Raw genomic sequence first — 23,414 nt, forward strand, 5'->3', positions numbered from 1 at the left:
GATTTTGAGGTGTTGGTCTTGACCAAATATTATTATGATTCTTAGGATTTCAAATAGTTTTCAATCCTCTTATAGGACAAACTATCTAGTCCCAATTTACATTGATTGGAAACAAAACTTGGACATTATAGACTATAAGGACTGTCCTCTCAAAAAATGAGAACAAAATAGGTGTATCGTATTCACTAGTAGTTGAAACATGTTTAGCGGTGTTATCTACCAGTACCTGGTGTGTAGATACAGGAGCCACTGATCATGTCTGCAATACATTGTAGGGGTTCCAGGAAACCCAATGACTATGTAAAGGAGAGATAACCATCTGCATGGGCAATGCTACGAAAGTGGCGGCTGTTACAGTGGGAGATGTTTACTTATTATTCGATAGGAATAGAACTTTGATTTTGAGAAATTGTCTTTATGTACCAAGTTTTAGAAAGAATTTAATTTCAGTTTCTAAATTATTTTTGGATGGATATACTGTTTCTTTTAATAACAAAGTGGTTATCAAGAAGAATAGGGTAGTTATCTGTTCTGCTACATTAGTTGGCATTTGTATAATCTAAATCTGATAACTCCCACAAAGCAACAAATGAAAATTAATAACACATCCTCTAATTCTAATAAGAGAAAGGAACCTTCGAAAATGAACCAAACATATCTTTGGCATCTAAGACTTGGTCATATTAATTTGAGTAGGATTCAGAGGCTAATAGCCGATGGACTTTTGGATTCATTAGTGTTGGAAAACTTTCCAACCTGCGAATCTTGCTTGGAAGGAAAAATGACCAAGAGACCTTTCAAGGCCAAGGGGTATAGAGCAAAAGATGTGTTAGAATTGGTTCATTCTGATTTGTGTGGACCTATGACTATCCAGGCGAGTGGTGGTTTCGAATATTTTGTCTCTTTTATAGATGACTATTCGAGATATGGATACATTTACTTGATGCGCTGCAAGTCTGAGTACTTTGATAAGTTCAAAGAGTACAAGGCTGATGTGGAGAAACGTCACAGTAAAAGTATCAAGACACTACGGTCTGATCGTGGTGGTGAGTACCTCTCAAGAGAGTTTAGAAATTACTTATCAGAGGTTGGGATTCAATCCCAATTGTCTGCACCTGGTACACCCCAACAAAATGATGTGGTAGAATGAAGAAATAGGACTCTTATGGAAATGGTTAGATCGATGATGAGTTTATTCAGAATTACCAAATTCGTTCTGGAGATATGCTTTAGAAACGACATTATACATTCTAAACTTGATACCTTCTAAATCAGTACCCTCTACTCCCAAGAACTGTGGAACGGGCGTAAGCCTAGTCTGAGTCATGTTTGGATTTGGGGTAGTCCAGCATATGTGCTGAAGGGAGATGCTGATAAGTTGGAATCTTGTACAGAAGTTCGTCTGTTTATAGGTTATCCTAAAGGAACAAAAGGTGGTTTATTTTATAGTCCTAAAGATCAGAAGGTCACTGTTAGCACAAATGCCTGATTTTTAAAAGAGGACTATGTAATAAACCACAAGCCCATGAGTGAAATTGTTCTAGAAGAAATGAGAGAGGGCAGGTCTACTTTAGTACCAAGAGTGCAAAATGAAATATCACAAGAAACTGCAACACGTATCACAAATGATGCACAACCACAGACAGTGCCTCGTCATAGTGGGAGGGTTGTGAGGCAACCTGAAAGATTCATGTTTTTGAGAGAGTTTTCGGACTTGATCCTAGGTAAACATGAACCTGATCCCCGAACATATGATGAAGCACTTCAAGATAAAGATGCGGCATCTTGGCAAAGAGCAATGAATTCAGAAATAGAATCTATGTATTCTAACAAAGTCTGGGAGCTAGTAGAACCATCAAATAGTGTAAAAACTATTGGATGTAAATGGATCTACAAAAGGAAAAGAGGGATAGACGGGAAGGTGGAAACCTTCAAAGAAAGGCTTGTTACGAAGGGGTATACTCAGAAAGAGCGAATTGATTATGAGGAAACATTTCGCCAGTAGCTATGCTTAAGTCTATCCGGATACTCTTATCTATTGCTGCTCATATGGATTATGAGGTTTGCCAAATGGATGTCAAGACAACTTTCCTTAACGGAAGTCTTGAAGAAAACATCTATATAAAGCAACCAGAGGGGTTTATTGCAAAGGGCAAAGAGCATCTTGTATGTAAACTCAATCGGTCTATTTATGGATTGAAGCAAGCTTCAAGATCTTGGAACATCCGATTTAATGAAGTAATCCAGTCTTATGGATTTCTTCAGAGTCTGGATGAGACTTGTGTATACAAGAAGTGTGATGAAAACGTGGTGGTATTTCTTGTACTATACGTAGATGACATTTTGTTAGTTGGAAACAATATCAAAGTGTTGTCGGAAGTAAGGGTATGGTTATCAAAGCAATTTGATATGAAGGACTTGAGAGAATGTGCACATATTCTCGGGATCAAAGTAATAAGGGATCGCAAGAAAAGAATGTTGTGTTTATCCCAAGCTTCATATATTGATACTATCCTAGCTCATTTTAGCATGCAAAACTCCAAGAAAGGTTTTCTACCTTTTAGGCATGGAGTATCTTTATCTAAAGAGATGTCTCCTAAGACATCAAAACAGATAGAGTAAATAAAGGTAGTTCCTTATGTTGTAGGAAGCCTAATGTATGTATGTACGAGACCGGATATCTATTTTGTCGTGGGCATGGTTAGCAGATATCAAAGAAACCCAAGACAAGGACGTTGGACTGCCGTAAAGCATATAAAAGTACCTGAGAAGAACTAGAGATTATATGTTGGTTTACCAAGCAGATAACTTGCTCCCTGTGGGTTAAACGGATTCAGATTTCCAATCAGATAGGGAAAATAGTAAGTCAACATCGGGGTTTTGTATTTACTTTAGGAAGTAGAGCCATAACAATGGAGGTATATATTTCAGACTCCACCATAGAAGCTGAGTATGTGGCAGCATCTGAAGCAGCCATAGAAGCTGTATGGCTCAGAAACTTGATGATGGACTTAGATGTGATTCTTGGTTTGCCCAAAATTATTATAGTGTATTGTGATAATAAGTGGTGCAGTAGCAAACTCGAAGGAACCACGAGCCCATAAGGCAAGTAAACACATAGAGCGCAAGTACCACCCAATACGAGACATCGTATAACGAGGAGAAGTTGTTGTCGCGTATATTGCATCAGCAGATAACCTGGATCTTTTCACTAAGACCCTTAAGGCCAGAGCTTTTGATGGGCATGTTGAGGTGATGAGAATCAGATGTATGGCAGCATAGTCTTTTAGTATAAGTGGGAGATTGTTAGGATATATACTAAAAGCCTAGCTTTTGTATAAACATTTATAAGAATCACATTGGTCAAATGTCTATATTTTTGCTAAGTGTAGTTGTCCATTTAATTTATATTGAAGATAACATGGTGTGAGGAGACACACAGAAGATCATGTTATCAGTTCCTTATAAATTATAAATAGTAGCTCACAACCAAGATGGAATGGGACAAACCATTGGAGTGGTTGTAGTGTAATTTGGTATTAGTTTATCTTGACTATAAAATTACACTAGTACACTATGAGTGTATTGAGCAGGACCATTTGAGGTAATTTCTTTTATACTGACTACATAAAAGAACAAAAACCTCTGTTATTATGGAAGTACGTACTCTTAATCATGATATAATAACAAGCACGTATACTCAATATTTATTTCTTTAATTTATCAAAGGGTGTGATTTAGCTCGTTAAATCAATAGGCTCGATAAGTTGGGAAATGATATTGTTTATATGGTGTCTTGTTGATTATAGAATGAAACTGTGTCCTAGTAATCTAGGTTGATGATGCCCCCCTTGAGGAGCTCATAAGGATTGTCATGTAAACCTTGCAGGTGGACCTAGTCTGGCATGATAATGAAGTTGAGTTGTACTACTCTTGGAGCTAGATATTAATTAAGTGAGTTGTCAGTGACTCATTTAATTAGTGGACATTCAATATCTTAAACACAGGGAGATTAATGCACTCATAATAAGAAAGAGCTCATAATGTAATTTGGGATTTGTACGGTAGTTCAATAATAACTCTTTAGTGGTATGAGTTATTGTTGATGAACTTGAGTTGGGTGCTCGGGGCGAACACAGGAAGCTCAAGCTCATCGGGAGACCAAAACCAATTTCTCCACTCGGTCCCTGTTGTAGCCTCTATAAAACCTTGTATCCACTAAGTTCACTTCTTATCCAAGTAATGGGCTGGACACAACCTTACTTGGAGCAAGGGGGCTGGCCAAGTATAGGCTTGGAGCCCAAGAAGTGGCCGACCAAATCATGCTTGGTGTCCAAGCATGGGGCCGACCACATAGGATTAAAGGAGATTTTAATTTTTGTTAAAATTTTTCCTTTTATAGTCATTCATGAAAGGGATTTAAAATAGAAATTTTATTTTTAGAATTTCCTTTTATAGTCATCCTCATGGTTTTAAAAAAAAGAGAGTTTTAGATTTTAAAATATTTCCTTTTATAGCTATCTACAAAAGATTAAAGAGATATTTTAATTTTGTTAAAATCTTTCCTTATTTGTAGTTGTCTATAATGTTTAAAAGAAATATCTTAATTTTTTATAAAACTTTCCTTTTATGTAACCATGATTTAAAAAAGAGAAGTTTTAATTAATATTTTCTTTTTTGTAGTTGTCTACATGTTTTAAAAAAAAGAGATTAATTTTTAAAACTTTCCTTTATTGCCATGTACAATAGGAAATTTAAAAAGAGAGATTTTAATTATTATTAAAATTTCCTCTTTTAGAGGGAGGCCACAAATAAGGAAGTAAACATATAGAGCACAAGTACCACCTGATACGAGATATCGTGAAGCGAGGAGAAGTTGTCATCGCCAAGATTACATCAGCAGATAACCTGGCAGATCCTTTCACTAAGGCCCTTCCAGCAAAAGCTTTCGATCGGCATGTGGAGGGAATGAGAATCAGATGTATGGCAGAAGATATGGCAGCTTAGTCATTAGTATAAGTGGGAGATTGTTAGAGTGTATACTGAAAGCCTAAGCTTTTGTAAACATTTATTTTGAATAAAGAATCACATTTGGTCAAATTATCTACATTTGTTTGTAGTTGTTCAATTAATTTATATTATAGATAACATAGTATGTGGTGTCACATACAGAAGATGATGTTATCAGTACCTTATAAATTATAAACAGTAGCTCACGACCAAAATGGAAAGGAACAAACCATTGGAAGGTCGTAGTGTAATTAGGAATTAGTTTATCTTAACTATATAATTACACTAGTACACTTAGAGTGTATTGAGTAGGACCATTAGAGGTCGTTTCTTTTATACTGACTTTATAAAGGAACAAAGACCTCAGTTATTATGGAAGTGTGTGCTCTTAATCCTAATATAATAACAAGCACATATATTTGATATTTATTTCTTTAATTTATCAATGGGTGAGATTTAGTTCGATAAATCAATAAGCCCGATAAGTTGGGAAATAATATCACTTATAGTGTGTGTTGTTGATTATAGAAGGAAACTGTGTCCTAGTAATCTAGGTTGATAATGTCCCCAAGAAGTGCTCATAAGGATTGGCATGTTAAACCCTGCAGGTGGACTTAGTCCGACATGAGGATAAGGTTGAGTGGTACTATTCTTGGACTAAGATATTAAATAAATGAGTTGTCAGTAACTCACTTAATTAGTGGGCATTCGATATCTTAAATACAGGGAGACTAACACACTCATAATAAGAAGGAGCCCAAAAATGTAATTTGGGATTGGTGCGGTAGTTCAATAATAGTTCTCTAGTGGAATGAATTATTATTGATAAAATTAAGTTGTCTGTTCGGGGCGAACACGGGATGCTTAATTTTATCGGGAGACCAAAACCAATTCCTCCTCTCGGTCCCTATCATATCCTCTTATTTATAGAGTACTATACCCACCTATACCCACCTTCATACCCATGGTGTAGGGGCCGGCCAAGCTAGCTTGAGAACCAAGCTAGGGTCGGCCAAGCCTTGGTCCATGGGTGGCCGGCCCTAGCTTGAACCCAAGCTTAGGTGGCCGGCCCTATTAAATTAAAAAAGAATTTTAATTTTAAATTTTTCTTATGTGAAAGATATAATTGGAAAGATTAAAAATTAAAATATCTCTTTTATAAGGTTTTATAAAAGATTAAAGAAAGAGATTAAATCTCTTCCCTTATTTGTAGATTGGAAAGATATTTTATTTTTCTTCTTTGTAAATTATTCACATGTTGAAAAATTAAAATTATAGAGATTTATTTTTATCAACCATGAAGGGATTTTAAAGGGAAATTTTATTTTTTTTAAAGTTTCCAAAGACAAATAAGGAATTTTAATTGTTGATTGAAAAGTACCTTGTTTGCTCTCCATGAGGTGGCCGGCCATGATATGATCAATTAGGAAATTTTATTTAATTTTTCTTAATTAATTCATGTCAAGGAAAGTTAAGGAAATTTTATTGTAATTAAATTTCCTTATTTGCCAAAGCTAAGGATTATAAAAGAGGGGGTTTTAGGAGCCTTCAAGGTAAACAGCCTCTATTATTTTCTCCCTCTTTTCTTCCTTGGTGTGGCCGACCTCTTCCTTTTCTCTTCTCTCCATCCTTGTGGCTGAACCTCTCATCCTCCTTGGAATCAAGTGGTGGCCAGATTCTAGCTTGGAGAAGAAGGAGAGAAAGCTTGCATCCCTTGGAGCATTGGTGGTGTTTTCTTTTCATCCTTGGAGGTGCTCATGTTTTGGCCGAACCTTGCAAGGAGGAGAAGAAGGTGCTTTGGTGGTTTCTCATCTCGGAAGATCGTTGCCCACACAACGTCCGAGGTTAAAAGAGGAATACGGTAGAAGACCTAGAGGTTTTTGTTTGCAAAAGAAAAGGTATACTAGTATTTAATTTCCGCATCATACTAGCTTTATTCCTTTGTAAAAATACCAAATACAAGAGGCATGCGATTCTAGTATTTCGAATTTGTTTTCGATGTTGTGTTCTTTTGTTTTTCTTTTCCTTGTGATTTGATTGTTCTTTTTGGTTGACCTAAAGTTATTTAAGGAAATTAAATATTAGCTTTCCTTAAAAGGCTTTGTCTAGGCGGTGGTGGTTGTTCCCATATCCAAGAAGGCCATGTGCCTCGCCATGCAGTCCTGGAAGCTAATTTTGGAAATTAATATTTAATGGAATTAATAACCTAGGTGATTTGGATCGAACGTGTTAAGTTCCGCAGGAGATCCAAGTTTAAACCTAAAAGAACAAATAAATTAAACTTTGGATCAAACGTGTTAAGTTCCGCAGGCGATCCAAGTTTAATTTAAAAGAACACATGGTAGCTAGGAAAAGGTTCAGACCTTTGTACAAAATTTTTGTACAGTGGAACCATTAGGCTTTCCGAGTAGCAACCAACAATTGGTATCAGAGCTAGGGTTTTGCCTCTGTGTATTTGGTATTAGTTTAATTATGCACATGTCATACATAATTTAGGCAGGTTAATAGTAGGATGTGCTAACTTTGTGGATGTAGGATCCAACTATTATGGCTTATAGTTATTATGTGTGTGATTGGACCCTTGGACATGTCAAGGGCATTTATTGTGTGTGCATGATTGTATTATAAAATACAGCAGGAGCTGTATTTAGTTTTATTAGAATTTTATTTTTGATTTAGTTACATGTACATTCCTTTTATGGAATATAGGATCGATGGATGTAAATTTTATTTTATGTTCGATTTATTTTACATGTACATTCCTTCGAGGAATATAGGATCGAAAAATGTAAAATTCTATTTATGTCGCAGATCGAATCTTGCAAGGCGTGGAACCTTTTGAGGACCAGAGGTGCAGCGGAACAAGGAGCAAGATGGATGCGACAACTAGACCCGGTGGCAGTGGCCAAAGATGGCAGCAGCTAGGGTTGGCGACACACGGAGGACAGCAATAGATAAAAGTCATAATAGTTGAAAATTAGTTTTTCTATTTATTGTTTTTTATGTTGTGTTGTGTGTGCTTGTTAGTATGCATGTTAAGTAGGCTAGCATAGTCAAAATTCCTCATTTTAAATAACTAAGTGGGAGAGGGATTTATTTTTAAATAAATTCCACGGTCTCCATTACTGGTTTATAAGTGATGCAACAAGCTTGCGCGTTGGCTCTGAGTGTCTTCCTCCATATCGGATGAGCTTGTTTGCGGATCACTAGATTAAACTTCCATTTTTGGATGACTATAGGAAGTTAATTAAGAGCGTGTGATCTTCCCCATCAGAAGGGGCACAATCTTATTAATGGACTTAGTGTCAAGTAATGGTATACACTTAGGCACGTCTAATAGTATCCTCCCTATCGGAGTCACTGCTATTATTCGTGTGACCAAAGAAAACCAACTATTAATTTTATTTGTCAAAAAGTTAGGTTGGCAAGATAATAAAATTAATGGGTTAAACCCTCCTTTTACAAATGTTGATTTTGTATACGTCCACACTATCATGCCATACAAAATTCACGGTGTTTTGAGGTGTTGATTAATTTAAAATAGTATTGTTTGAAGAATCAATATTATTCTAAATTTAGAGTTCTGACCAAAAGTTATTTGTGATTCTTAGGATGACTTTCAATCCACTGGCCATCATACTAAAAGAGAATAGACTTACTGGTTCTAACTACATAGATTGGAAAAGGAATCTGGACATTGTTCTAACTGCTGAAAGCTATAAGTTTGTACTGACTGAGCCTTGCCCTGATACACCCAATGGTGAATCTACCCAAGAGGAGATTGAGTATCATAGGAAATGCATGGGCAAAAGCATATGAGATGGCGCGGTGTTACATTTTGGCTTCAATGTCAAATGTATTGCAACATCAGCATCAAGATTTACCAACAGCCTATGATATTATGAACAATCTCAAGGAACTCTTTGGTCACCAGGATCGGGCATCTAGGCAAGAAGCCATGAGAAAGATAATGCCGGCCACCATGCAAGAGGGTACTCCCGTGAGGGATCATATCCTAAAGATGATGGCTTATCTAAATGAAATACAAATCCTTGGAGGAGAAATTGATGGGGAAACCCAGATCGATATGATTCTCCAAACACTACCTAGAAGTTTTGAGCAATTCCGCCTGAATTACAATATGAATAAAAGGGTATATTCATTGGCAGAACTACTGGCAAAACTTCAAGCAGCAGAAGGGTTGTTCCGTCATAATTCTCATATTCACTATGCTGAAAATGGTTCTACTTCTAAACCGAAAGGAAAGAAGAAGAAGAAACAAGTTAGCTCAGTAAAGAAAGTGAATAAATCTCAGAGTACAGGACCTAAAGCTGGAATGAAGAAGTCGAACGGCAAGTGCTTCATCTGTAAGCAGTCAGGGCATTGGAAGGTGGACTGTCCTCGTAGGAATCAAAACAACAAAGGTATATCTCATGCTCTAGTTGTTGAAACATGTTTAGCGGTGTTATCTACCAGCACCTGGTGTGTAGATACGGGAGCCACTGATCATGTCTGCAATTCCTTGCAGGGGTTCCAGGAAACCCGACGACTAACTGAAGGAGAGATTACCGTCTACATGGGCAATGCTACTAAGGTGACGGCTGTTGCAGTGGGAGACGTCTACTTATTTTTTAATAGGAATAGAAATTTGGTTTTAAGAAATTATCTTTATGTACCCAGTTTTAGAAAGAATTTAATTTCAGTTTCTAAACTGTTTTTGGATGGATATTCAGTTTCCTTTAGTAACGATGTGGTTATTAAGAGAAATAAAGTGATTATCTGTTCTGGTGCATTGATTGGCAATTTATATACTTTAAATCTAATTTCTCCCACAAAGCAAAATATGAAAATTAATAACACGTCTTCTAACTCAAATAAGAGAAAAGAACCTTCGGAAATGAACCAAGCATATCTTTGGCATCTAAGGCTTGGTCATATTAACTTAAGTATGATTCAAAGGCTTATAGCCGATGGACTCTTGGGTTCATTAGAGTTGGAAAATTTTCCAACTTGTGAATCTTGCTTGGAAGGTAAAATGACCAAGAGGCCTTTTAAGGCCAAGGGGTATAGAGCCAAAGAAGTGTTAGAATTGGTTCATTCTGATTTGTGTGGTCCTATGTCTATCCAGGCAAGAGGTGGTTTTAAATATTTTGTCTCTTTTATAAACGATTATTCAAGATACGGATACATTTACCTAATGCGCCGCAAGTTCGAGTGCTTTGATAAGTTCAAAGAGTACAAGGTTGATGTGGAGAAATGACTAGGTAAAAGTATCAAGACACTACGGTCTGATCGTGGTGGCGAATACCTCTTAGGAGAGTTTAGGAATTACTTATCAGAGGCCGGGATTCAATCCCAATTGTCCGCACCTAGTACACCCCAACAGAATAGTGTGGCAGAACGAAGGAATAGGACTCTTATGGAGATGGTTAGATCGATGATGAGTTATTCAGAATTACCAAATTCATTTTGGGGATACGCTCTGGAAACAGCAGCGCACATTCTAAACTTAGTACCTTCAAAATCAGTATCTTCTACTCCCACAGAATTGTGGAATGGGCGAAAACCCAGTCTAAGACATATTTGGATTTGGGGTAGTCCAGCACATGTGCTGAAACCAGATGCAGATAAGTTAGAATCTCGTACAAAAGTTCGTGTGTTTGTGGGTTATCCCAGAGGAACGAAAGGTGGTTTATTTTATAGTCCTAAAGACCAGAAGGTCATTGTTAGCACCAATGCCCAGTTTTTAGAAGAAGACTATATAATCGATCACAAGCCCAGTAGCAAAGTTGTTCTAGAAGAACTTAGAGAGGACACGTCTACTTTAGTACCAACAGTACAAGATGAAGTACCACAAGAGACTGCAACACGTGTCACACGTGTCACACATGATACACAACCTCAGACGGTGCCTCGTCGTAGTGGGAGAGTTGTGAGGGAACCTGAAAGATTCATGTTTTTGGGAGAGTCTTCGGACTTGATCCCGGGTAAACATGAACCTGATCCCCGAACATATGACGAAGCACTCCAAGATATAGAAGCAGCATCTTGGCAAAAGGCAATAAATTCTGAAATAGAGTCCATGTACTCTAATAAGGTCTGGGAGCTTGTAGAATCACCTGATGGTGTAAAAGCTGTCGGATGCAAGTGGATCTACAAAAGGAAAAGAGGGACAGACGGGAAGTTAGAAACCTTCAAAGCTAGGCTTGTTGTGAAAGGGTACACTCAGAAAGAGGGAATTGATTATGAGGAGACCTTTTCACCGGTAGCCATGCTTAAGTCTATCCGGATACTCTTATCCATTGCTGCTCATATGGATTATGAGATTTGGCAAATGGATGTCAAGACAGCTTTCCTTAATGGAAGTCTTGAAGAGAACATCCATATGAAGCAACCAAAAGGGTTCATTAAAAAACGCAAAGAGCATCTTGTGTGCAAGCTCAATCATCCATTTATGGACTGAAACAAGCTTCAAGGTTTTGGAACATCCGGTTTAATGAAGTAATCCAGTCATATGGATTTATTCAGTGTCCGGATGAGTCTTGTGTATGTGTAACGGAAACGTGGTGGTATTTCTTGTACTATACGTGGATGATATTTTGTTAATTGGCAACAATGTCAAGGTATTATCGGACGTAAGGGTATGGTTGTCCAAACAATTTGATATGAAGGACTTAGGAGATTGTGCACACATTCTTGGGATCAAAGTTATAAGGGATCGCAAGAAAAGAATGTTGTGTCTGTCCCAAGCTTCATATATAAATACAATCCTTGCTTGTTTTAGCATGTAAGATTCCAAGAAAGGTTTCTTACCTTTTAGGCATGGAGTAGGTCTATCTAAAGAGATGTCTCCGAAGACATCAAAAGAGATAGAGGACATGAAAGTAGTTCCTTATGCCTCGGCTGTAGGAAGCCTTATGTATGCAATGCTGTGTATGAGACCTGATATCTGTTTTGCCGTGGGCATGGTTAGCAGATATCAGAGTAACCCTGGACAAGGACATTAGCAGATGTCTCCTGGTTTGCCCAAAATCATCACAATTTATTGTGATAATAGCGATGCAGTTGCAAACTCGAAGGAACCACGAGCTCATAAGGCAAGTAAACATATAGAGCGCAAGTACCACCTGATACGAGATATCGTGAAGCGAGGAGAAGTTGTCATCGCCAAGATTGCATCAGCAGATAACCTGGCAGATCCTTTCACTAAAGTCTTTCAAGCAAAAGCTTTCGATCGGCATGTGGAGGGAATGGGAATCAGATGTATGGAAGAAGATATGGCAGCTTAGTCATTAGTATAAGTGGGAGATTGTTAGAGTGTATACTGAAAGCCTAAGCTTTTATAAACATTTATTTTGAATAAAGAATCACATTTGGTCAAATTATCTACATTTGTTTGTAGTTGTTCAATTAATTTATATTATAGATAACATAGTATGTGGTGTCACATACAGAAGTTGATGTTATCAGTACCTTATAAATTATAAATAGTAGCTCACGACCAAAATGGAAAGGAACAAACCATTGGAAGGTCGTAGTGTAATTAGGAATTAGTTTATCTTAACTATATAATTACACTAGTACACTTAGAGTGTATTGAGTAGGACCATTAGAGGTCGTTTCTTTTATACTGACTTTATAAAGGAACAAAGACCTCAGTTATTATGGAAGTGTGTGCTCTTAATCCTAATATAATAACAAGCACATATATTTGATATTTATTTCTTTAATTTATCAATGGGTGAAATTTAGTTCGATAAATCAATAAGCCCGATAAGTTGGGAAATGATATCACTTATAGTGTGTGTTGTTGATTATAGAAGGAAACTGTGTCCTAGTGATCTAGGTTGATAATGTCCCCAAGAAGAGCTCATAAGGATTGGCATGTTAAACCCTGCAGGTGGACTTAGTCCGACATGAGGATAAGGTTGAGTGGTACTATTCTTGGACTAAGATATTAATTAAATGAGTTGTCAGTAACTCACTTAATTAGTGGACATTCGATATCTTAAACACAGGGAGACTAACACACTCATAATAAGAAGGAGTCCAAAAATGTAATTTGGGATTGGTGCGGTAGTTCAATAATAGTTTTCTAGTGGAATGAATTATTATTGATAAAATTAAGTTGTGTGTTCGGGGCGAACACGGGATACTTAATTTTATCGGGAGACCAAAACCAATTCCTCCTCTCGGTCCCTATCGTAGTCTCTTATTTTTATAGTACTATACCCACCTTCATACCCATGGTGTAGGGGCCGGCCAAGCTAGCTTGAGAACCAAGCTAGGGTCGGCCAAGCCTTGGTCCATGGGTGGCCGGCCCTAGCTTGAACCCAAGCTTAGGTGGTCGGCCCTATTAAATTAAAAAAGAATTTTAATTTTAAAATTTTCTTATGTGAAAGATATAATTGGAAAGATTAAAAATTAAAATATCTCTTTTATAAGGCTCTACAAAAGATTAAAGAAAGAGATTAAATCTCTTTCCTTATTTGTAGATTGGAAAGATATTTTATTTTTCTTTTTTGTAAATTATTCACATGTTGAAAAATTAAAATTATAGAGATTTCTTTTTATCAACCATGAAGTGATTTTAAAGGGAAATTTTATTTTTTAAAAAAATTCCGAAGACAAATAAGGAATTTTAATTGTTGATTGAAAATTACCTTGTTTGCTCTCCATGAGGTGGCCGGCCATGATATGATTAATTAGGAAATTTTATTTAATTTTTCTTAATTAATTCATGTCAAGGAAAGTTAAGGAAATTTTATTGTAATTAAATTTCCTTATTTGCCAAAGCTAAGGATTATAAAAGAGGGGGTTTTGGGAGCCTTCAAGGTGAGCAACCTCTATTATTTTCTCCCTCTTTTCTTCCTTGGTGTGGCCGGCCTCTTCCTTTTCTCTTCTCTCCATCCTTGTGGCCGAACCTCTCATCCTCCTTAGAGATCAAGTGGTGTCCGGATTCTATCTTGGAGAAGAAGGAGAGAAAGCTTGCATCCCTTGGAGCATTGGTGGTGTTTTCTTTTCATCCTTGGAGGTGCTCTTGTTTTGGCCGAACCTTGCAAGGAGGAGAAGAAGGTGCTTTGGTGGTTTCTCATCTCGGAAGATCGTTGCCCACACAACGTCCGAGGTTAATAGAGGAATACGGTAGAAGACCTAGAGGTTTTTGTTTGCAAAAGAAAAGGTATACTAGTATTTAATTTCCGCATCATACTAGCTTTATTCCTTTGTAAAAATACCAAATACAAGAGGCATGCGATTCTAGTATTTCGAATTTGTTTTTGATATTGTGTTCTTTTGTTTTTCTTTTCCTTGTTATTTGATTGTTCTTTTTTGTTGATCTAAAGTTATTTAAGGAAATTAAATATTAGCTTTCCTTAAAAGGCTTTGTCTAGGTGATGGTGGTTGTTCCCATATCCAAGAATGTCACGTGCCTCGCCATGCAGTCCTGGAAGCCAATTTTGGAAATTAATATTTAATGGAATTAATAACATAGGTGATTTGGATCGAACGTGTTAAGTTCTGCAGGAGATCCAAGTCTAAATTAAACCTAAAAGAACAAATAAATTAAACTTTGGTTCAAACGTGTTAAGTTTCGCAGGCGATCCAAGTTTAATTTAAAAGAACACATGGTAGCTAGGAAAAGATTCAGACCTTTGTATAAAATTTTTGTACAGTGGAACCATTAGGCTTTCCGAGTAGCAACCAACAGTAGGGTCTTGGGTATGGCAGCAACTTATAAATGAGTATGAAAAATAATTTTTGCTTTGGGGGTGCTACCCCCTAAACCCTGCAAGGGGCGCTGCCCCTTGACCCCACCCGCTAACCAGCTAGCAGGACCACAGTGGTGTTGCAGCTCATAATTTGTTATTCACATCATAGTAGAATTATGTCATAAGGATATTGTGAATATATATATGACATAGTGCATGGTTATGACCCTTGAACTCCTATGTGATTGTGTGTGATGTTGCAATTCATAATACGGCATGCGTGTCATGCCTTCATCTTTTTATTCTTCTTGTAATTTTAGACTACACTCGAATGTAACTCGAGTTTCTTTAGATTTTGTAATGTACAAATTAGAAATGAGTTAGTCTAATGGACGACGGGTGAAAAGGAAGGAAGGACAACAACACACGATGACCAAGGAAGCGCTTGGAGAAGCTGCTTTGACCTAGGTTGACTTATTGCTCTTCTCATGGGCTTAGAAGATCGTAGTTATGGGGGTCATAACCACGTCACATTTTAATTTATGCATATATGTGATGTGTGCTTTGATTGTGTAACGCCCCGCCTCCTACTGACTAGGCTGTGAGGCCGATCGCTACATTATGCTGTGCTAAATTACTATTGCGGAAATCTGGATTGATTAAAATTTTGCTAAACTGATTACTGTAAAATCTGAACTTAATATTCTAACTGTACCTAGGAGTTGTACACATGCTAGGGAAGATAATCTATGCCTCTCGGATGACCTACTAGCTGTAATCAGGCATTTCAATCGACCCATGGATCGATTGGGCTGTCGGATCGATCCAGTGATCGATCCAGCTTGATACTGGCACGGAAGAAGACTCTGGATCGGTCGGCTGACCGATCCATAAGCTATTTCGCTTCTGTATGCGGCTGGATCGGTCTACCGACCGATCCAGGAGCACACATCGCTTCTGTATGCGGCTGGATCAGTCTACCGACCGATCCAGGAGCACACTGATCGGTCGGTAGACCGATCCAGTGGCTCACTGATCGGTCGGTAGACCGATCCAGTGGCTCACTGATCGGTCGGCTGACCGATCAGTGAGCTTCTGTGCTCTCTGTTCGCATCTGGATCGGTCGGCTGACCGATCCATAACAGACGCCAACTCTCTGTTCGCGACTGGATCGGTCAGCTGACCGATCCAGTGGCACAACCCAACTCTGATCGATCTGTAGATCGATCTGGGTTTTTGATTTCGCAGTGAAACTCTGATTTCAGCACTAATTCGTGCCAAAATCTCATATAAGAGTTCTAAAATCAATTGAAATAAGTTCTAACATCTATTAACTAGCATTCCAACATAATTACTAACAACTTAAACAAATCTTCCATGGTTTAAACATTCTAAGGTCTAAAAGTGCATAAAGGCACTCGAGAAAAAAAACTAAGTTCTTAATTTGCTAAACTCCCTAAAGATCTTCATTCTAGGTTCCTGCCACACACACCATCACTGCATTGACCTTCAGCTTCCTCTGCTAATCCATTTTCCCTTTACCTTTATCTGCAGTATAAGGAAAAAGTATCTGTAAGCTTTAAGCTTAGTAAGAAACCATCTACCTCACAAAAACATGCAACGATGCAATCATGTTTTTAAAGAATGCTATTTAAAAACATGCACTGGATTTGTTAAAGCATGGCATACTGAAGTTACATGGCATAAACACTGAAACATGGCATGCATAATAAAATCTAAGCATGGAGCTATCTCATGGTATCAACTAGGAGAACTAAACTGAAACTGAAACTAAAACTGAGCTAAAACTGAGCTTAAACTATATTCACATAACTAGGTTACGAATTTGAAAGCTATTATCATAATAAGTGAAAATAGTAATCATGCTGCTGTTTGGGGTGCGCGCATCCCTAGCTAGACCCGGGTTTGCAAGTCCCGCATTTATTAAGGTTTACTAGGTTATCTGAACCTAGGGACGACTGTGGGAGCCCAACCCAATGGACATCTGGTCCAGTACAGTGCCACTGAAAATAAAATACTGAATATAGATACTGATTGTTTATTTTGTTGTTTCTAGGTTATCTGAACCTAAAGCTAGGTTATCTAAACCTAGAGGTGACTGTGGGAGCCCACCCATTGGACCGTAGTCCCATGTAAGCTGAAACTAGACTAATATACTGATTTAAATGCTACTAATGCATTTAACTGAGCTGTTAAAAATATCTGAGGTAGTATCTAGCTACAATAATCATTTTGTCGAACACTTGGTGTGCTCCAACTCTCCCCTCTAATAGGGAGACCACCTCTAGGCACCCGACAACGTCTAGAGCCTCCAACTGAAGGAGAACAACGTGTCTGGCCCATCTAGAGGTGCTCAACTAGATCCCTAATCTGCGAGGAGGGTTTAAACACACCCTGAGTGCCGAAAAAATCTGCATATAGCTAAACTAAAGGCATGCAATCAAATGAAAGCTACTTATACTGTAGGTGAGGGGTTTCTTACCTCGTGCGCTAGTTTTCTTACGAATCTATTCGCTAGTTTTCCGGTGGGGACGATCTTCTCGACGATCCTCTCGCGTCTACGTGTTCTTCTCGCAGAGGGGAACGTCCTCGTGTCAGAGTCGTCGCCGGAAGGTGCTCCTAGAGCCCTTAGGGAAGGAACCCTAGGTTGTTCTTGTGGTTGGCGCCGAGAGAAGGAGAGGAGAAGGGGAGTCGGCGGTGAGGGTTGGAGAGGAGGAGAAGTTGCCGAACCAAACAAAAATAAACCAAACCCCACTTAAACTTCCTATTTATATTAAGTGGGTACTTTGGCCCAACTCTAATATAAATTAAATTGTTTCCCTTTCCTTTCAGCACGGCCCTGCTGGGTTCATCTGGTTACTAAGGCTAACTAAAAGTTATCGGATCCGAGAGGTCCCGGGTTCGATTCCCGCCTAAGCTATTTTGCGGTTCTAATTATTTTTGCTACTTCCGCTATTCTAAAAATTCTGGAAAAATATCTAAAAATTCCAAAAAAATCATAGAATATTTCTAATGCAGTTTTGAGAATTTTCGGGCATTACAATCCCCCATACCTTATAAAAATTTTGTCCTCGAACTTAGAACAACTCTGGGTACTTCTGTCTTATGCTGGCTTCTGTCTCCCAAGTTGCCTCTTCTGCTGTGTGACTTTTCCAATTAACTTTTACTAATGGTACTTCCTTGTTCCGCAATTTCTTAACTGCTCGGTCTATTATCTGAATAGGTCGACTGTCATAGATGAGGTCTTCGCGGATCTGTACCGACTGGGGCTCAATCACCTGGGTGGCATCTGGGGTATGCTTCTTCAGCATAGAGACATGAAACACATTGTGGATGACTGACATTTCCTGAGGTAGCTCTAGCTCATATGCTACCTTGCCCACTCTTCTGCTGATAAGGTATAGTCCCACCTATCTGGGACTTAGCTTGCCCTTCTTCCCAAAACGCATTACTCCCTTCATGGGAGCTACTCTAAGGAACACTGAATCCCCAACTGAAAACTCTAAGGGTTTGCGTCGTGTATCAGCATAGCTTTTCTGGCGGCTCTGAGCTGTCTCGATCCTCTGGCGGATCTGCTGTATAGCTGCGGTGGTATCTGCCACTAGATCTGTCTGAAGTTCTAGTTCTTTCTGCTCACCACTCTCATACCAGCAGACTGGAGATCTACACCTCCGCCCATAGAGAGCCTTGTAAGGTGTCATGCCGATAGTGGCCTGATAGCTGTTGTTGTATGCAAATTCTGCTAGGCTCAGATATTTGCACCAACTTCCCTTGAAATCTAAGGCACATGCTCGGAGCATATCTTCGAGTACCTGATTTACTTGCTCCATTTAACCATCTGTCTAAGGATGGAAAGTTGTGTTGAACTTTAACTTTGTGCCCAAAGCTGACTGTACACACTCCCAGAAGTGTGATGTGAATCTACTATCTCTGTGTGAAATAATGGTTCGTGGGACTCCATGTAGTCTAATGATCTCCTTGAGATACAACTGAGCTACCTGTTCCATGGAGTAGGATATCCTGATAACTAAGAAGTGGGATGATTTAGTCAATCTGTCGACTATTACCCAGATGGTATCAAAACCATTCGTGGTTCTGGGTAATCCCACTATAAAATCCATAGAAATGTCTTCCCACTTCCATTCTGGTATCTGTATGGGCTGCAAAACTCCCCCTGGTCTCTGATGTTCTGCCTTAACCCTCTGACAGGTTAGGCAGGTGCTGACATATCGAGCGATGTCTCTCTTCATCCCAGGCCACCAAAAACGTTTCTTCATGTTCTAGTACATTTTAGTGGAGCCAGGATGCATCGCATAGGGAGTCTTGTGAGCCTCGTCTAGGATTTTCCTCTGTAGTTCCTCCTGATCCGGAACACATAGCCTGTCACCAAAATACAACACCCCGCTATCTGATATTCTGAACTCTCCACCTTCTGATTCTGCTAAACCTTGCTTGATTCTCTGAATTTCAGGATCCTGCTCCTGAGCTGTCTGGATGTCACCGAGCAAGGTAGACTCTAATATCATAGTAGAGAGTTGTCCGACTATGAGCTCGAGACCGAAATCTGAGATCTCCTTCTGTAGGGGCGGTGACATGGCTGCTAGAGATAATAGGGTAGCGCTGGACTTCCTGCTAAGGGCGTCTGCTACCCTATTTGCTTTTCCAGTTACTCACAGCTTCTATCTTACTGGGGTCTACCATGATACCATCATTTGAGATGATATGACCCAGGAAGGACACTTGATCTAACCAAAATTCACATTTTGTGAACTTGGCATATAACTGGTTCTGCTGAAGGGTCTGCAATACTGTTCTCAGGTGCTCTGCGTGTTCTTCCTGAGTTCCTGAATAGATAAGAATATCATCGATGAATACGATGACAAACTTATCTAAATATTCCCTGAATACTCTGTTCATGAGGTCCATGAAAGTAGCTGGAGCATTGGTCACACCAAAGGGCATGACTACGAACTCGTAATGTCCGTATCTAGTCCTGAATGTTGTCTTAGGTATATCCCCTTCTTTGACCTTCACCTGATGATAACCCGATCTGAGGTCTATCTTAGAAAACACTGCTGCTCCCTTTAGCTGATCAAACAGGTCATCAATTCTGGGAAGAGGATACCTGTTCTTGATGGTGACTTGGTTCAGCGCTCGGTAGTCTATACACAGGCGCATGCTCCCATCCTTCTTCTTCACGAACAATACAGGCGCTCCCCATGGTGAGTGACTAGGACGTATGAAGCCTTTGTCAAGTAGCTCCTGTAGTTGTTCATGAAGTTCCTTCAGTTCTGCTGGAGCCATGCGGTAAGGCGCTTTGGAGAGCTCTATCTCAAATTCGATCTCCCTGTCCGGTGCTAAGCCTGGTAACTCTTCAGGGAAAACAGCTGGGTAGTCACATACGACTCGGACCTCTGCTAGCTGTTGGTCCTTGTCCTGACTGGTATTGACTACATGTGCTAAAAATTCCGTACATCCTGAATCCATTAACCTCTGTGCCTTCATAGCTGAGAGAACTTCTTGGCCTTTCTCTTGGGTTTTTCGATGAACTCGAACTGTGCTTCTGCTTCGGGTTGGAATGTGACTTTCTGTTTATGGCACTCGATGGAGGCACCGTATTTGATCAAGAAGTCCATCCCGAAGATGACGTCGTAGTCGGTCATATTAATCACTATCAGATCTCAAAAGAGCTCTCTGTCTGCTATAGTGACGACACTGCTCTGAGACAGTGCGTAGACGCCATGATTTCTCCTGAGGGTAACGTCGTAAGGAACTGGCTACTGAGTACCTCTGGAGGTACTGCTAACTTTTCAGCAAATGCCCTGGATATGTATGAATGGGTTGCCCCAGTATCGAATAAGACAGTTGTACTTTGCTGTAAAATACTAATCTGACCTGTAACAACTGTCGAGGCATTTGTTGCGTCCTCTCTGGTGAGTGAGTAGATCCTCGCATTGGTCGTAGCTGGAGGGGCTTCTAATCTGATATGTGGACCATCTAAAGCGGCCTGCATCTGATGTAACTGAGCTGGCTGGCCTCCATACTGAATCGACTGTGGCTGAGGAAGACTGATCTTGTTTGGACACTGCTTGGCCATATGCCCTTCCTGTCCGCATTTAAAGCATCCTCGTGTGCCCTTACGACAAACTCCAGGATGGAATTTCCCACAAGTAGCACACTTTGGATAACTGGGCTGCTTGCCTCCTTTTGGGTAACTCCCTGGTTTGCGCTTGTTGCTGGAGTTCCCTTTCCAGTTAGAGCCATGGGAGCTGTGGCCCTACTGTTTCTGAGTGCCTGAGCCTCCTTGACCTTTAGCTTCTGAGAGGACTTGCTTCTGCTGCTTGATGCTATTCTGGTAATGCTCAATGATTAGAGCACTGCTCATTAATTCTTCTGTGGTTTGTGGCCTATGAACGCCACCAGCCACGTTCATTGTTATTTCCGGCCTCAGCATCTTGAGCATCAACCGGATTCGTTCCCTTTCTATGCTGACTAATTCAAGGCATAGACGAGCCAACCTGTTGAATTTCTTCACGGCTTCCTCAACTGATAGGTTGCCCTGACGAAACTCAGTGAACTCGTCGTAGTGACGGTTGGAGACCCGCACGTGAAAGAACTCCTCAAAGAATTCCCTCTCGAAGTCAGCCCATGTCATCTGGTTCACTGGGTGCTTCGCTCTGATTCTCTCCCACCACATACGTGCATCTCCTGTCAGACAGAAGGAGGCGCACTTCACCTTCTTATGTTCTGGCCAGTCCAGAAGCTCCATCGTACTTTCCAGTGTTTTGAACCATGCCTGAGCATCCCATGGTTCATTGCTGCCTGAGAAATTCTCTGGCTTAACTCTCTGCCACTGGATCAGATAGGCTTCTCTCTTTGCCTCTACTGCTACTGGGGCTACTGGTGCTGTAGGCTGGACTGGTGGAACCTCTAAGACCACTGGTGTCGCTAAGTTAGGCTCCGGGGTGACAGTGGGGGTGTTCTGCTAACTAGCCTTTAAGGTGGTTATTTCCTTAACTGAACCACTAGTGTTGTAAGGTCTGGGGGAGGCACTGAACTGCCTGCCTCATGCTGGGGCTCAGTGGCTGGTGCCCTTCTAGCTGGGCGTCCTCGTGCCATTTCTAAAGACATGCAGGACATACATGACTAACACAAGCATAATAGAGAAACTATTGTTATCATGTTAACTACTATCATAAACAAGCATGCTTTAGTTATCTATAACAAAAAAGCAATAAACATACAAAGTGAGAGGTATTCTTACTTGGAAGCTGCAGGTACAATGCTGATGTGTGTGTAGGAAGTATGGAAACTGCTCTGATACCACTCTGTAACGCCCCGCCTCCTACTGACTAGGCTGTGAGGCCGATCGCTACATTATGCTGTGCTAAATTACTATTGCAGAAATCTGGATTGATTAAAATTTTGCTAAACTGATTACTGTAAAATCTGAACTTAATATTCTAAGTGTACCTAGGAGTTGTACACATGCTAGGGAAGATAATATATGCCTCTCGGATGACCTGCTAGCTGTAATCAGGCATTTCAATCGACCCATGGATCGATTGGGCTGTCGGATCGATCCAGTGATCGATCCAGCTTGATACTGGCACGGAAGAAGACTCTGGATCGGTCGGCTGACCGATCCAGGAGCACACTGATACCGTTGGCCGATCGGTCGACCGATCCAGAGCCTTCTTCCGGTGGACGAAATCTGCAGTCACTGATCGGTCGGCTGACCGATCAGTGAGCTTCTGTGCTCTCTGTTCGCATCTGGATCGGTCGGCTGACCGATCCATAACAGACGCCAACTCTCTGTTCGCAACTGGATCTGTCAGCTGACCGATCCAGTGGCATAACCCAACTCTGATCGATCTGTAGATCGATCTGGGTTTCTGATTTCGCACTTAAACTATGATTTCAGCACTAATTCGTGCCAAAATCTCATATAAGAGTTCTAAAATCAATTGAAATAAGTTCTAACATCTATTAACAAGCATTCCAACATAATTACTAACAACTTAAACAAATCTTCCATGGTTTAAACATTCTAAGGTCTAAAAGTGTATAAAGGTACTCGAGAAAAGAAACTAAGTTCTTAATTTGCTAAACTCCCTAAGGATCTTCATTCCAGGTTCCTGCCACACACACCATCACTGCATTGACCTTCAGCTTCCTCTGCTAATCCATTTTCCCTTTACCTTTATCTGCAGTATAAGGAAAAAGTATCTGTAAGCTTTAAGCTTAGTAAGAAACCATCTACCTCACAAAAACATGCAACGATGCAATCATGTTTTTAAAGAATGCTATTTAAAAACATGCACTGGATTTGTTAAAGCATGGCATACTGAAGTTACATGGCATAAACACTGAAACATGGCATGCATAATAAAATCTAAGCATGGAGCTATCTCATGGTATCAACTAGGAGAACTAAACTGAAACTGAAACTAAAACTGAGCTAAAACTGAGCTTAAACTATATTCACATAACTAGGTTACGAATTTGAAAGCTATTATCATAATAAGTGAAAATAGTAATCATGCTGCTGTTTGGGCCCGGCAACTGTACTTGCTGTGCGCGCATCCCTAGCTAGACCCGGGTTTGCAAGTCCCGCATTTAGTAGGGTTTACTAGGTTATCTGAACCTAGGGACGACTGTGGGAGCCCAACC

This window comes from Zingiber officinale, chromosome 6B (assembly GCF_018446385.1).
Source record: "Zingiber officinale cultivar Zhangliang chromosome 6B, Zo_v1.1, whole genome shotgun sequence".
In the NCBI taxonomy this organism is placed as follows: domain Eukaryota; kingdom Viridiplantae; phylum Streptophyta; class Magnoliopsida; order Zingiberales; family Zingiberaceae; genus Zingiber; species Zingiber officinale.